Raw genomic sequence first — 12,620 nt, 5'->3', positions numbered from 1 at the left:
AGTTGGGTTAATGGGACAATTTGGAGTTCCATGCCTTTCTCATCCCTGGATTGAGGTACATTTTCCAAGACATATGTCTCGCCGCATCCGAGGTCTCTTAATCTACACAGGAATGCTGTTCGACCCTAGTGCAGCTGTAAGCAAGGGGGTCAGATCTGCTGGCTAAATAGTAGTAAACCATATCAAAGATTATGCATGCGCATGCGAACAACCTAGATAGCTAGTTTAGCTCTTCCATGCTAAATTTGCACTGCAAATGTGAATAGATGCACAATAGAGTTGCTATACAAATTAAAATTAGTCTGAACTAAAATATTGTTAGCCTGTTTCTATACAAAATATTAATATCATGATGCCAGTGTTTGAAGTGAGGTGTGAAAGTGATTGAATCCATTTTTCATCATCCTAGTCCCTCTCCATGGCACTGTAGCAGGCTAGACCTTTAGGCCATTGCAAAACATATACACCAAGAACTATTCGGAATAGGCCTGCCAGTGATGGTAAGTGCTGTCCCTTTACAACACACCTAAGTGCCATTGCTGCTATATCTGGCAAGTGTTGCCATTGATAATATAAATATTATATCAGCTTTGAAGTGAATGTTAGCAATGGAAGACTAGTCAAACAAATTCAGAGAAGATGCTATTTCACAGTTAGTTGAGCTCCAAGATGTTTATGAGTGCACACACTCTCTGGCCGTCGGAGAGACAATGGAAAACAAGGCACCTCACTCAATGTTCTTGTCATGACCATAATAGGTAACACAACCTGCAAACCTGCCCTTACACCACCATCACCATGGGATCACTCTCTGCAGGGTTGGGTAAAAGCGGATGTTTCCGTTTTTTAGGGATACAGTACTTTCAAACTAACTTCCGTTTCCCCTAAAAAACGGATATGGGGACTCCGCTCAGGTGTCTTTTTATGCATGCTACCATGGGATTGACCAGTACTCAAGGACAACATTTGATGAGTCCCATTTGGGTAGCTTTAGATTAGCTGGGTTGACCAGACAGATAGTGATCCAATTGCAGCAAGAGACTATCTGTCTGGTCAACCAGGCTAGGGCAGCTTATCATAGGGCCCATGCTTCAGCTTTTACGGGACCCGAACTGAAAATATTGTCTGGATGCTCATCAGTCAGCATTAAGAAATTAGGTACACAGAACCCTTTCAAAATCTCATGCTCATCTTCTAGTCTCGGGCCAATTTTTCCATAAGACAAAATGTTCCTCTTCTAATTTATGTGGATTGAGTGACATAAGATTATGCTATTATAACCCTCTAAACTGACAAAACTGTTAGTGTTTTCTAGTAGGACACAAGACAGAGATGAAGATCATCATGTCAAAACAAGAACATGCCGGATGGACGCTGAGTAAATCTGTAGGCTCTAGCGCTCTCTGGTGGTAGTAACCTAGACTCAGACTTATATTTATAGTCATAGCGAAACCAGCTGCTATGATTGAGATATTTCTAAACAAGACACTTACTAAGGATACATTACATTGATCGCCGAAGGCTTACCATGTACATGACAATCGTGTGCATGTACATGACAATAGTGTGCGTTTGGTGTGCGTGTCCATACCACCCAAATGCATTTGACCTCTTCACAATTCACCATTAAGGTCAACCACATGGGCTGCGTTTACACAGGCAGCCCAATTCTGATCTTTTTTTCCCACAAATTATTCTTTTGACCAATCAGATCAGCGCTGAAAAACATCTGATGTGAAAAGATCTGATGTGATTGGTCAAAAGTCAAATAAGTGGAAAAATATCAGAATTGGGCTGCCTATGTAAACACAGCCATGGCAGAAGCAACATGTGGCCAGAAATCAATTACTGCATGTCCCTGTAAATTAGAATCTTTACAGGGGACATCTACAGTCTTCAAAACGTGTAGTTCTTTATTATCTCCTGTGCATCAGAGGCAGGGGCGCAACTTTGGTTTTAGACATAACTATTTCTTATTAAAAAATTATTTATCCTGTGGGATAAACACTCCAACCAGTCTACCCGACCGCTCGGCGGCGTCTGCATGGTCCTAAAGCACACCGTTGCCTCGTTTTGTATCACATTCCAATATATTTTTTTCATTTTATCTTATAAAAATGTTTTACCCCTTTTCCTCCACAATTTCATGGTATCCAATTGGTAGTTACAGTCTTGTCCCATCGCTGCAACTCCTGTACGTGTCCTCCGTAACACAACCGTGCCAAGCCGCACTGCTTCTTGACACACTGCTTGCTTAACCCGGAAGCCAGCCGCACAAATTTGTCGGAGGAAACACCATCCAACTGGCGACCGTGTCAGCTTGCATGCGCCTGGCCCGCCACAGGAGTTGCAACAATACGATGGGACAAGAACATCCCGGCAGGCCAGACCCTCCCCTAACCCAGACGACGCTGGACCAATTGTGCGCCGCCTCATGTGTCTCCCGGTCGCGGCCAACTACGACACAGCCCAGGATCAAACCCAGATTTGTAGTGACGCCTCTAGCCCTGCGATGCAGTGCCTTAGACCACTGCGCCACTTGGGAGGTTCTCATAAAACTGGGGGGGACAAAAATGCAATTTCAGAATGTGGGGGGGACAGAATGTATCTGAGACAATCCTTAATCTGATTTGAGCTAAGACCCTGATGAGTGTTAATCAACATTTTTGCCTTATTGGCACCTCCTACTAGACCCTTTGCTAATCTGCATTTCCAACCTGTCACCGGGATGCTGGACATGTTAAGTGTGTATTGTTACTGTCTCCTCTCATCCATTTGATTAACCAGAACAAAGCTGTCTTGATCTGCCCCCACAGCCGACACCTAGGAATCCCAGGGCTCTTACAAAGCCCACAGACTCACAATAAGACATTCAGACAAGGGCAAACCATATCCACAATGGACCATAAGCAGACGACATGGGCTGCGTTTAGACAGGAAGACCAATTCTGATATTTTCTCCACTAATTTGTATTTTGACCAATCACATCAGGTCTTTTCACATCAGCACTTTTTCAGAGCTGATCTGGTTGATCAAAAGACCAATTATTGAAAAAAGATCAGAATTAGGCTGCCTGTCTAAATGCAGCTACAGAAACACCTTCAGGTCTATTCCCAATGTATACATTTACTTGTAGTGAAGACTTCTATATCTATTGAATGTACTTAGACATACACTTACTATAGATTAATCACACGTCAGTGAACTGCCAGCGACTAAAAATGTTCTTAGAAAAAGCCATGGAACTGTAATTGCTGTCCAGAGAATCTCAAATTGGGATGGAGCTACATAAAGAGCTCATATTCAAATTGTGGATGGTAATGAATGATGGACTTTCTCATTCCCCCTCCCTCCCTCCCTCCCTCCATACATCCATCTCTCTCTCTCTCTCTCTCCCTGGACACACCTCAATAGAGCAAACAAAAACAATCCTTTTTGTGGGATTTTGGTACAGGGAACAGTTTGTGGACTTAGAATGTTAGCTGTGTCAAGTTAGGTCGAGAGCAACCCTAACCCTAACAGCTTTAGAGATTTATTGCAAGCCGGGCTTCAGTAATGAATGAGGAGTATTTGTGTTGCATAGTCTCAATAGTGCTCTTGTCAAATGTACCATGCCTATGTGGCCAGCGGGGTGTGAGGATGCATATCTATTTTCATCATGGGTGAATCGGTCATGCCGATGTATACTGTATATGGAGGACTTCATAGGCCTGTGAGCCCATTCTTGCTTTTTAGGATCAGAGGTGGAGATAATATGGTATCTGATTCAGCTGGATTTATTGTTTGTTTGTAGTTGACATTGTAATCTCATCCTTTGAGTAAGTGGCTATTGTGAATTTGGCTCTTGTTTCATCTAGTCTGTAAATAGTGAATTGTAACAAGAGACAGACCAGTCTCTATTGAGAATCAAAGGTGTAGTACAAGAAAGAACGAGACAACCATTTCACACTCATTTGAACGATTTAAGAGAATTTGCAAACACGATCATATTTGACAGATATGTCTACCAAGGAACTCAACTATTAAAAAATATATATATTTCACCTTTATTTAACCAGGTAGGCTAGTTGAGAACACGTTCTCATTTACAACTGCGACCTGGCCAAGATAAAGCAAAGCAGTTCGACAAAAACAACAACACAGAGTTCACCAAACGTACAGTCAATAACACAATAGAAAAATCTATATACAGCGTGTGCAAATGTAGTAATAACTATCACAAAACATTGCTACAGTAGCAATAAGTGTAAAGGGGAGGTTGTCAGAAGATGAGAAAGATAGACATAGACACAGGGAAAAAGAAAGGCCAGTGGCCTCCAGGGGGAGGAAGGGGGAGGGAAAAGGGACAGCTAATCTGTGACGTCTGTTACATAAGACCTACTACTTGGGCACTGCAAATTATGCCAGAACTCTGGTAGGTCGCAGTCATAAGGAGGCCACCTCCAAAGGGCCCCTGTGACATAAATAGCAACGATGGACACACAGTTAGTCAAACATTTACTCATCTCGGGCAAGAAGCTAATAGCGTTGCCTGGAGAGTTTCACAAGGCCTGTTTACTTATTTTACGAACCGCCATTTAAAGATTGGACGAGTCCACATTGCATCACTGGTTTGGCAAAGAGGCCATCTCTCTTCTGTGCTGTAAACAACCAGGGTAAATAAGACAGCAGAGTGCTGTTGTATTTACTTGTGTTCGGTCAAGTTGTGATGGGAGCCCTCTTATTTTACCTCTCTGTCTCATCTTCCCTTGTACTTTTCAAGGGCAGTGTCAGCAGGGTTTGGCAGGGAAGTGTGTAATTTTCTAAGTATAACCCTGGCTAAGGGGGTAGTTGGACATGGGTTGCCAGTTTATGTTTGCTTTTTTAAATTGGATCCAAACACAGGCTCAGACGTACAACCCAAAGTCCTCCTGTAGCAGCTCAACTCTTCCTTCCTACCTCTGTCTATTCTCTCTTTCTCTGCAGGAAGGAAGTCTCAGGAGAAATGTGAAGCCGACTACAGTGTTGGGAGGAGTAGGTGACGTCTGAAGGTCCAGCAGGATGACATGCTGTGATGCCTCATCATAAATCAACCCTAAGGAGAACATGTCTGACTATACCATATAATCTCATCTGCATAAATCAGGGCCGTTCAAAGAGCCGACCATCTACAATAACAAACATAATGGTCTGCATCTAGCTTGGATAATAACTTTGTGTTATTCCACCTGTAGCCTTGATAACTACTGTTTAAATGTTGTTCTGTTCAACTGAGCTATATTAAACCACCTATTCAGAACAGATTTAGATGTTCCATGATCACAGTTATGAGAGGCTATGGTGCCATGTTAACTAGAGACCATTCTTCTCAGCTGTTGCAATGTTTCTGAAAGTGCATCTGACAGGGTAATGATATCCCACTTTATTGTTTCTGTGTCACAAATCTCACTCTGTACTATAAGGGATAAAGGTATTTGGTTTACTAAACATTTGTTTTTAGAAGAAAATTAAACATAACTGCGGTTTGAGTTACAAGGGTGCCCTAGCAAGCAGGGCAATCCCATAACAAATCGGGGCACCCCCATGAGATAATGTATGCCCATTTCTTTCCACACGCCCATTAGTCTGTGTGGCAGAGGTCAAATGATTGGGAAATATTCAAAGTTGGTCAAACGTTTTACGTGCACCGTCTAGACTCAATGTGCAACAAATATCCTGCATAAAATAAATGTCTTTATTTATTAACATTTAAACATATCCTGATTACTCCTCATTTCATCTTTCACTCAACAATGTATTTTATTTCCTATGGAAAAGAGCTAGTACAAAATGACAGTATATCAACAGCATGTGCTGCCAATGCATGTTAATAAGAACATGTTAATATGAACATGTGCAAACAGAGTATATATCAACCTCCACACCCAAGTGACAACCCACTGGGCACAAACTGGTTGAATCAACGTTGTTTCCACGTCATTTCAACAAACAAATTCAATTTGATGTTAAATCAATATGGAAAATTGATTGGATTTGCAAAAAATCATCACTACAAAGACCTTTTTGGGAATGTTTGTCTATTTTTCACCCACTTTTTTTACCTTCATCCAATGACATTGTTAAATGTTATGTTGATTTCACATTGAATTCACATTAGTTCACATCTCAATTAAATGTAAATCAAAACTAGACGTTGAACGGATGTCTGTGTCCAGTGGGAAGCGCTAATCAATTCAAAACAGAAAAAACTTACACACTAGGGTCTATGATTGACATGTCTCTTTCATTTCCACTCTCTCTTTTGTTCTCTTCGCTATATGTTTTTCCAGGGACGGTCACATGTTCTGTGTGCTCCTTAACCTCTGATCTGGGGTAGTTCTCACATGCATGGTGCTGTGCTGTGTGTCCAACCCCTCCCTTATCTCCACACAGAGCCAAGTGGGGCAGAGGTGGAGGAACAGCCAGGGCAATGGGGGTCGGGGACGTGTTTTTTCCCAGGGTCAGTTGTTGTGCAACACTTGACATTGATCTGGGGCTGATGAGCAATGACACTGCAGTTTACTGGTGTTAAACAGCCGTACAACATGCCTTCTTCCTTTTCACTCTCTGCTGTGCCTCGATTCTCTAGTAATACACACATTGTTGTTGTTTCCCTTTTTCTCTGGTGCATTATGAGTCGTCCCACCTCCTCTCTCTCCTCTTTTCCTCCTGCTACTCCTCTTTTCATCTCTCTCACTTCTCTGTATGTCTTTCACCCAACCAATCATTTTACTGCAGTTAATAAGGAACCTGCATGTAGTATGTTGCATCATTGTACATTCCAGTGTTCTACAAAACAATTACAGTTTCTCTGTTGATATGGCCCAATGTGTAGTGGGTTAACAGTTGGAACAAAATATGAATCAACACTCATGAAATGGGCTTTATGTAGCGGCTGGCTGGATATAGACTTAAGTCGGAAGTGTACGTACACTTAGGTTGGAGTCATTAAAACTCGTTTCTCAACCACTCCACAAATGTCTTGTTAACAAACTATAGTTCTGGCAATTTGGGTAGGACATCTACTTTGTGCATGACACAAGTAATTTTTCCAACAATTGTTTACATACAGATTATTTCACTTATAATTCCCTGTATCACAATTCCAGTGTGTCAAAAGTTTACATACACTAAGTTGACTGTGCCTTTAAACAGCTTGGAGAATTCCAGAAAAGGATGTCATGGCTTTAGAAGCTTCTAATAGGCTAATTGACATCATTTGAGTCAATTGGAGGCGTACCAGTGGATGTATTTCAAGGTCTACCTTCAAACTCTTTGCTTGACATCATGGGGAAATCAAATGAAATCAGCAAAGACCTCAGAAAAAAATATTGTAGACCACCACAAGTCTGGTTCATGCTTGGGAGCAATTTCCAAACGCCTGAAGGTACCGCGCTCATCTGTACAAACTATAGTAAGCAAGTATAAACACCATGGGACCACGCAGTTGTCATACCGCTCAGCAAGGAGACGCTTTCTGTCTCCAAGAGATGAACGTACTTTGGTGCGAAAAGCAAATCAATCCCAGAACAACAGCAAAGGACCTTGTGAAGATGCTGGAGGAAACAGGTACAAAGTATCTAAATCCACAGTAAAACGAGTCCTATATCGACATAACCTGAAAGGCCGCTCAGCAAGGAAGAAGCCACTGCTCCAAAATCGCCATAATAAAGCCAGACTACGGTGTGCAACTGCACATGGGGACAAAGATCGTACTTTTTGGAGAAATGTCCTCTGGTCTGATGAAACAAAAATAGAACCGTTTGGCCATAATGACCATTGTTATGTTTGGAGGAAAAATGTGGAGCCTTGCAAGACGAAGAACACCATCCCAACCGTGAAGCACGGGGGTGTCAGCATCATGTTGTGGGGGTGCTTAGCTGCAGGAGGGACTGGTGCACTTCACAAAATAGATGTCATCATCGGGGGGGGGGGGGGGGATTATGTGGATATATTGAAGCAACATCTCAAGATATCAGTCAGGAAGTTAGAGCTTGGTCGCAAATGGGTCTTCCAAATGGACAATGACCCCAAGCATACTTCCAGAGTTGTGGCAAAATGGCTTAAGGACAACAAAGTCAAGGTATTGGAGTGGCCATCACAAAGCCTTGACCTCAATCCTATAGAAAATGTGTGGGCAGAACTGAAAAAGCGTGTGCGAGCAAGGAGGCCTACAAACCTGACTCAGTTACACCAGCTCTGTCAGGAGGAATGGGCCAAAATTCACCCAATTTATTGTGGGAAGCTTGTGGAAGGCTACTCAAATTTTATTTTACCAGGTAAGTTGACTGAGAACACGTTCTCATTTGCAGCAACGACCTGGGGAATAGTTACAGGGGAGAGGAGGGGGATGAATGAGCCAATTGTAAACTGGGGGTTATTAGGTGACCATGATTGGTAAGAGGGCCAGATTGGGAAGTTAGCCAGGACACCGGGGTTAACACCCCTACTCTTACGATAAGTGCCGTGGGATCTTTAATGACCTCAGAGAGTCAGGACACCGTTTAACGTCCCATCCGAAAGACAGCACCCTACACAGGGCAGTGTCCCCAATCACTGCCCTGGGGCATTGGGATATTTTTAGACCAGAGGAAAGAGTGCCTCCTACTGGCCCTCCAACACCACTTCCAGCAGCATCTGGTCTCCCATCCAGGGACTGACCAGGACCAACCCTGCTTAGCTTCAGAAGCAAGCCAGTAGTGGTATGCAGGGTGGTATGCTGCTGGCAAAATGTTTGACCCAAGTTAAACAATTTAAATGCAATGGTACCAAATACTAATTGAGTGTATGTAAACTTCTGACCAACTGGGAATGTGATGAAAGAAATAAAAGCTTAAATAAATAATTCTCTCTGCTATAATTCTGACATTTAACATTCTTAAAATAAAGTGGTGATCCTAACTGACCTAAGACAAGGCATTTTAACTCCGATTAAATGTCAGGAATTGTGAAAAACTGAGTTTAAATGTATTTGGCTAAGGTGTATGTAAACTTCTGACTTCAGCTGTATAGGCCTAAATGTCAATTATAACTGTCAAAATAAAGGAAACACTTTTATTTATTTTTATTTCACCTTTATTTAACCAGGTAGGCTAGTTGAGAACAAGTTCTCATTTACAACTGCGACCTGGCCAAGATAAAGCAAAGCAGTGCGACACAAACAACAACACAGAGTTACACATGGAAAAAACAAACATACAGTCAATAATACAATAGAACAAGTCTATATACAGTGTGTGCAAATGAGGTAGGATAAGGGAGGTAAGGCAATAAATAGGCCATAGTGGTAAAATAATTTCAATTTAGCAATAAAATACTGGAGTGATAGATGTGCAGAAGATGGATGTGCAAGTAGAGATACTGGAATGCAAAGGAGCAAAATAAATAAATAAATAACAGTATGGGTATGAGGTAGTTGGATGGGCTATGTACAGGTGCAGTGATCTGTGAGCTGCTCTGACAGCTGGTGCTTAAAGTTAGTGAGGGAGATATGAGTCTCGAGCTTTAGTGATTTTTGCAGTTCGTTCCAGTCATTGGCAGCAGAGAACTGGAAGGAAAGGCAGCCAAAGTAGGAATTGGCTTTATGGGTGACCAGTGAAATATACCTGCTGGAGTGCGTGATACGGGTGGGTGCTGCTATGGTGACCAGTGCGCTGAGATAAGGCGGGGCTTTACCTAGCAGAGACTTATAGATGACCTGGAGCTAGTGGGTTTGGCAATGAATATGAAGCGAGGGCCAACCAAAGAGAGCATACAGGTCGCAGTGGTGAGAAGTATTTGGGGCTTTGGTGACAAAACGGATGGCACTGTGATAGACTGCATCCAATTTGCTGAGTAGAGTGTTGGAGGCTATTTTGTAAATGACATCGCCGAAGTCAAGAATCGGTAGGATAGTCAGTTTTACGAGGGAAAGTTAGGCAAGCATGAATCAAGGATGCTTTGTTGCAAAATAGGAAGCCGATTCTAGATTTGATTTTGGATTGAAGATGCTTCATTTGAGTCAGGAAGGAGAGTATATAGTCTAACCAGACACCTAGGTATTTGTAGTTGCCCACATATTCTAAGTCAGAACTGTCCAGAGTAGGACGGGCGGGCAGGTGTGGGCAGCGATCGGTTGAAGAGCATGCATTTAGTTTTACTTGCATTTAAGAGCAGTTGGAGAACACGGAAGGAAAATTGTATGGCATTGAAGTTCGTCTGGAGGTTAGTTAACACAGTGTCCAAAGAAGGGCCAGAAGTATACAGAATGGTGTCGTCTGCGTAGAGGTGGATCAGAGAATCACCAGCAGCAGGAGCGACATCATTGATGTATACAGAGAAGGGAGTCGGCCCGAGAATTGAACCCTGTGGCACCCCCATAGAGACTGCCAGAGGTCCGGACAACAGGCCCTCCAATTTGACACACTGAACTCTGTCTGAGAAGTAGTTGGTGAACCAGGCGAGGCAGTCATTTGAGAAACATGAGAAACAAGAAGAATGTGGTGATTGACAGAGTCGAAAGTCTTGGCCAGGTCGATGAATACAGCTGCACAGTATTGTCTCTTATCGATGGCGGTTATGATATCCTTTAGGACCTTGAGTGTGGCTGAGGTGCACCCATGACCAGCTCGGAAACCAGATTGCATTGCGAAGAAGGTACGGTGGGATTCGAAATGGTCGGTGATCTGTTTGTTAACTTGGCTTTCGAAGACCTTAGAAAGGCAGGGTACTATAGATATAGGTCTGTAGCAGTTTTGGTCTAGAGTGTCTCCCTCTTTGAAGAGGGGGATGACCGCGGCACCTTTCCAATCTTTGGGGATCTCAGATGATACAAAAGAGAGGTTGAACAGGCTAGTAATAGAGGTTGCAACAATTTCGGCGGATAATTTTAGAAAGAGAGAGTCCAGATTGTCTAGCCCAGCTGATTTGTAGGGGTCCAGATTTTGCAGCTCTTTCAGAACATCAGCTGTCTGGATTTGGGTGAAGGAGAAATGGGGGAAGCTTGGAAAGTTGCTGTGGGGGGTGCAGGGCTGTTGACCAGGGTAGGGGTAGCCAGGTGGAAAGCATAGCCAGCCGTAGAAAAACGCTTATTGAAATTCTCAATTATCGTGGATTTATCGGTGGTGACAGTGTTTCCTAGCCTCAGTGCAGTGGGCAGCTGGGAGGAGGTGCTCTTATTCTCCATGGACTTTACAGTGTCCCAGAACTTTTTGGAGTTTGTGCTACAGGATGCAAATTTCTGTTTGAAAAAGCTAGCCTTTGCTTTCCTAACTGCCTGTGTATATTGGTTCCTGACTTCCCTGAAAAGTTGCATATCGCGGGGGCTATTCGATACTAATGCAGTACGCCACAGGATGTTTTTGTGCTGGTCAAGGGCAGTCAGGTCTGGAGTAAACCAAGAGCTATATCTGTTCCTGGTTCTACATTTTTTGAATGGGGCATGCTTATTTAAGATGGTGAGGAAAGCACTTTTAAAGAATAACCAGGCATCCTCTACTGACGGAATGAGGTCAATATCCTTCCAGGATACCCGGGCCAGGTTGATTAGAAAGGCCTACTCGCTGAAGTGTTTTAGGGAGCGTTTGACAGTGATGAGGGGTGATCGTATGACCGCAGACCCATTACGGACGCAGGCAATGAGGCAGTTATCGCTGAGATCCTGGTTGAAGACAGCAGAGGTGTATTTGGAGGGCAGGTTGGTTAGGATGATTTCTATGAGGGTTCCCGTGTTTACAGATTTGTGGTTGTACCTGGTAGGTTCATTGATAATTTGTGTGAGATTGAGGGCATCAAGCTTAGATTGTAGGATGACTGGGGTGTTAAGCATGTCCCAGTTAGATCACCTAACAGCACGAGCTCTGAAAATAGATGGGGGGCAATCAATTCGCATATGGTGTCCAGGGCACAGCTGGGGGCAGAAGGTGGTCTATAGCAAGCGGCAACGGTGAGAGACTTGTTTCTGGAAAAGTGGTAGAAGAAGTAGAAGCTCAAATTGTTTGGGCACAGACCTGGATAGTAAAACAGAACTCTGCAGGCTATCTCTGTAATAGATTGCAACTCCGCCCCCTTTGGCAGTTCTATCTTGTCGGAAAATGTTATAGTTAGGGATGGAAATTTCAGGGTTTTTGGTGATCTTCCTAAGCCAGGATTTAGACACAGCTAGGACATCCGGGTTGGCAGAGTGTGCTAAAGCAGTGAATAAAACAAACTTAGGGAGGAGGCTTCTAATGTTAACATGCATGAAACCAAGGCTTTTACGGTTACAGAAGTCAGCAAATGAGAGCGCCTGGGGAATGGGAGTGGAGCTTGGCACTGCAGGGCCTGGATTAACCTCTACATCACCAGAGGAACAGAGGAGTAGGATAAGGGTACGGCTAAAGGCTATAAGAACTGGTCGTCTAGTACATTCGGAACAGAGTAAAAGGAACAGGTTTCTGGGCACGGTAGAATAGATTCAAGGAATAATGTACAGACAAAGGTATGGTAGAATGTGAATACAGTGGAGGTAAACCTATGCATTGAGTGACGATGAAAGAGATATTGTCTCTAGAAACATAATTTAAACCAGGTGAGGTCACCGCATGTGTGGGAGGTGGAACTAAAGGGTTAGCTGAGACATATT

The sequence above is a fragment of the Salvelinus fontinalis genome, chromosome 31, assembly GCF_029448725.1.
Source record: "Salvelinus fontinalis isolate EN_2023a chromosome 31, ASM2944872v1, whole genome shotgun sequence".
In the NCBI taxonomy this organism is placed as follows: Eukaryota; Metazoa; Chordata; class Actinopteri; order Salmoniformes; family Salmonidae; genus Salvelinus; species Salvelinus fontinalis.
The sequence above is the reverse complement of the archived record's forward strand: the minus strand, read 5'-3'. Positions refer to the sequence as shown.